We start from the raw sequence: 5,007 nt of genomic DNA on the forward strand, positions 1-5,007 counted from the left end.
AAATTACAAACTCTATCTAAAGATTTATATCATACAAGTGACATTACACTAAATTGGATGACATTATGTCGAGAATAAAAAATGATTAGAAAACTTGTATAAAATATCAACATAATAATGAAATTTTATTATTAATAATCTCTTAAAATTATTCATTTTACACCTTATTCTACATTTAATTAAAGTGACTATAAATCAAAAGATATTTTGATGACTTATGTTCTAATTAGATAATAATAGGAGATCTTTTAACCTTTACATAACAAACATAGAACTAAAAATTGGGGTCTCACAAGGGGTCAGAGAACCCAACAAAAGAACCAACTGACAAAAAGGAACCAAAACTAGCTGACGACTAGAAACAACTAACAACAAAGAATTAATCTAGAAACTAAAAGACACCAAAAAAGAACCAAAACCACCCACTGAAGACATGAACCAATGATCTACTTGATGGGGGTCCTTTCAACTTACCAATCCTGGCTAAGCACTTTCACCTTCTAAAAGTAAGATAATCTTTTGTTAGAGCCTTTACCTAAAGAGATGGTAAAGGAATCGAGAATAACCTAGACCCTAGAAATAGTATGCTCCAATGTAGTGGTAGAAGATAGTTCTATGTGGCACTTCTTCTTGGCATACCTTTTATTTTTTTATTTTTTTTGTTAACCCAGAGGTATCCCCGCATCTCATCCCAACGACCAACCCCGCCTTACCTTGGGCTTATGGGAGCCAAGTTGGGGTCAAAGGAGAGGCGAGATGAGGCGAGACTAGTCCTCTGGAGGTGGATGAGTCCGCCCGCAGTCCCCAGCCCCCGGGATAACCTGGCAGGGAATCGAACCCGACACCAATGGGGAGCAAAAAAAGTTCTATCCATTTATATGTTGAGGGACACCATCTCACCCAAATTCCTCTTGAGAGTCTCCTAGATACCCTAAAGCTCCGTGATAAAATTGGCCATCTCCTTCCTACCATCCCCTTATTCTACCTTCTAAATGTGAAGTAATGTGGAGTTTTGTAAACTTTGCCAAACAATCATCATCGTTATTGCAGACTTTCTGAGCACAACTTCCAAATCACTAAAATATGAGACTAGTATATCAAGGAAATATCCAACAACATGTCACCACATCATGAGTTTATCTGCAACAAATTAGAAATGCAGAGAAAAACCAAACACTAAAACATAAAATTAGTGTGTTGACATCAATGAAAACTATACTGATACACCAGACAATTTCATAATTTAAACAATCTCCTTTTTTATTGATGACAACATTCATCAACAACAAACAATTTCTCCATCAACTCACAAAAATATTTTCCAAAAACTCCCCCCCTTTGACATCAAGTACACAGGTGAACATCAACTCAACTCAAGATTTCACACAACTATCCCTAAGAGGAAGCCCCAAACTAAAAAAGATGCATGAAATTGTTGACTCGTGCATTGCCAAATGTACTTAGTTAAAACTAGGAAGGGGTATGACCCCCAATGTTTGCTAGAGCTACTCAAAAGTATATTTACACAAACATTTGTAAAGATATTTGCAACTTGATCTTTGATAGGTACATATTCAAGTTTTAATTCACTATCCAATACTTTTTCTCTCAGCAAATGATATCAAATAGAAATATGCTTTGTTTTAGAATGCAATACTGGGTTCTTTGAAATATTGATTGCACTTTTATTATCACACATGATTAAGATTAAGATAGGTTCATCAAACAACATGCCAATATCTCTCAATGTTTATTTCATCCAAAGTATCTGAGTGTAGTATGAAGCACCTTCAATATACTCAACTTTTTTGGTTGATAAAGATACAAAATCCTACTTCTTACTTAACCATGCAACTAACCGGGAGAAAAGGAATAATGCTTCTACACTAGTACTCTTTCGGTCATCAACACTTCCTTCCCAATCTACATCTGTATAGGCTTTCAGAGTAAAGTGTAATCCTGAAGGATACCAGAGTCCAAAATATCTTGTTCCTTTCAAATATCTAAATATCCTCTTTACTACAACATGTGATTATTTTAGTTCTTTTTGAAATATGGCTGCAAGATAGACAACATACATGTGATATCTGGTCTTGTAGTAGCTAGGTATAACAATCCACCAATCGTTGATCTATACTTGCTTGCATCAGTCTTGGGAGATTTATCATCATTAGTCAACTTGTATCTGGTAGTCATAGGAGTACATACAAGTTTGGAATTCTCCAATCAAAACTTCTTCAACAACTCTCTAATTTACTTTGACTGAGAAATAAAAATGTCATTACTATTTTCATTCACTTGCAATCCAAGAAAGAAATGTAGCTCACTAATCATAGACATTTCAAATTCCCTTTGTATTTAACTAGAAAACCTTTTGCACATATCATCATTTCTTCTAAAAAATATATCATCCACATATAAAACAACATTTAAGATCTTACTTGATTAAAAAATGAAGTAAAGATCATTGTCACCAAACCCTTTTTGAAAACCTTGATTTAGTGGATACTTATCTAATCTTTCATACCAAGTTCTAGGAGCTTGTTGTTAGACACAATGTACCACTGAGAGTGGGGTGAATCAGTGGTTCTCAAACTTTTCCCTTTAACTATATTATGTGTGTATAGTGGTTATCAGATTTAACACAATGCAGACTTACCGGTTAGAGGGGAGACCAACACAAATGCAATCACACATAAAGGGGACATCTCATAACACCAACATATACGAGGAAAACCCAAAATGGGAAAAACCTCGGTGAGAAATGCTATTGGAGTCTACTACTCCAATCCAGCCTCACAATGAATCTCTGATTACAATGTTTAGGGCACCAACCCAAGGATCTACAACCCTTGCACCGAACTCCAACTTAGTGAGTACAAAACATAATCATTTACCAATTAATAGCCTTGTTACAAATCGATTTTGTAACACTTCTTCAAATCTCTTTGCTGGATATTTTGTCCAGTTCACTGTCAGTTCTCTACCTCAACCTCTCACTTCTGCAATCTTGTCTCTTGCTAAAACCTTATCAGTTTAGCCTCCTCTCCTTCTCAACCGATTCTCTCTCTCTGTCAGTTCTCTTTGCTGATTGTCTCTTCTCTTCAACTGCTCTACTATTCTCCACCAGTTCTATCTTCTGTCAGTTCCTTATTATCTATTTTGCACTCTTCTACAACTCTTCTTACCAGTTTGGTCACCACTAATATACTTCTCTCACATACTCACTTGTAGACTACCGATTCCTCACTGTTGTTGGTTGATCCTTTCAACATGATTCTCACTCGCACATACTCAATCTCTTTTCAGATACTCTATGAGTACTTGACTGATCTGCTATCACATGCAGTAGTAACACTCTCTCCTTCAACAACTTCCCTCAACTAATTTGGCTTGCATATTTATAACCTAGTTTTCTCGCCAAAAGACAATTCAAATTTTGGGTGGTGAGGCTTTCTTCTTCGACCTCAAGGCAAACAAAATCCAATTAGATATCATTCGATCTGATCTCCAAGATAGCTGTCTGCATATCACTGCCATTAACGTGCCTTCCAATACATGTTTTTTAAACTTAGAAAACATGACCCTGTATCTTGAACTACATCTGTCAAAATGCCATAAATATCTCAGCTATTTCCTTCTTGAGGTCCTCCTACAATCTGATTTCCTTTCTTCGATTCAAGTGCTAGCAACTCCCCGATCTTTCTCTGTTGTTCACTCTTCCTCAATCCGCAATCCTCTGATCTGATCCACAAATCATGGGCTCCATATTAAATTCACAACTCTAGAAACACCTATCCCTACGTGGTACTTCACTAACCTCTGCAAGTTTGCCACTTCAACAAAGATCTCAATGTCAACAAGATCTAGTCATGGATATTCACACACAACCAATCCTTCCTTTCTGCTAGTTCACTAACCCTGTCAGTACCTGACACTTTATTGGTTACCCTTCATGTCTGCACTTTGTTGATATGCCAGTGGAATCCCTTAACTAGTCGCCAGATATATCCATCCATAACATGCTCATTTTCATCAGGTAGGAGTACATCACTTATCCTCTTTGCCTCCTTATTGGTTCTCGTGGTGACCGGTAGCCATCTTGATGACATTATGTCATCAATGTTCAACTGATTCCATCTAAGGAATCCGCATACCGATTGCATACTCTGTCTGCAACTGGTCCACTTTTCCTTCTTCTTCATTAGCCCAAACCGTATCTCAACTAGTTTGTCAAAGTCACAAACCCATCACTCTTCATTTGTACATACAACTCAACATGCCTTCACTATTGGTCCAGTGCATATCCCTAATTTCATGCAGTTGAGGTATTCCTTTGATTCATCGGTAGATCTGGTTTGAGCCTTCAAACATGTTCCTTTACCTCTTCGGTTTTATCTCATAGATCTATTATGCACACTTTGCACAATAAGAGATAAGCTCCACTTATCTGTGGTGGTGTATCCTTGTCATCTACATCCTGCAATGCACTCATGTGGATTCCCTATTTGTGCAACATATCTTCCAATAGGCACATGTGATCCGGTGTGGGCAATTTCATTATCAGTCATCTCTTCACATGGTGATTGCATCTTTATCCAGTGGGAGTCCTATTATTTGCCACCCACACATCATATCGGTGACCTGTACATCCTTATCCTCCTATGTTGATGTGATTTAGGTAAAATTCCACCTCTTCATCACAAATAAAAACTCAAGCACCTTTCTCATCATGCATGTACACTGGTCATAATCTTGTCGGTTGGCAACTACTCACTATCAACACAACACTTATCATTTGACATGCTTTCTTTATCAATGATATACTATACTGATAACCTATCCATATCTTCAACACAAATCAAACACTAACTTGTGTACTGATGACTCCAGTGATCATTTCTCTGAATGACATTCTCTTCCTTACCAGTGACCTACACCACTAGTTGACATCAATGACTGCATAAAAACAACACTCCCATACTGTTTGTCCTTCTATATTGGTTG

The sequence above is a fragment of the Cryptomeria japonica genome, chromosome 4, assembly GCF_030272615.1.
Source record: "Cryptomeria japonica chromosome 4, Sugi_1.0, whole genome shotgun sequence".
In the NCBI taxonomy this organism is placed as follows: Eukaryota; Viridiplantae; Streptophyta; class Pinopsida; order Cupressales; family Cupressaceae; genus Cryptomeria; species Cryptomeria japonica.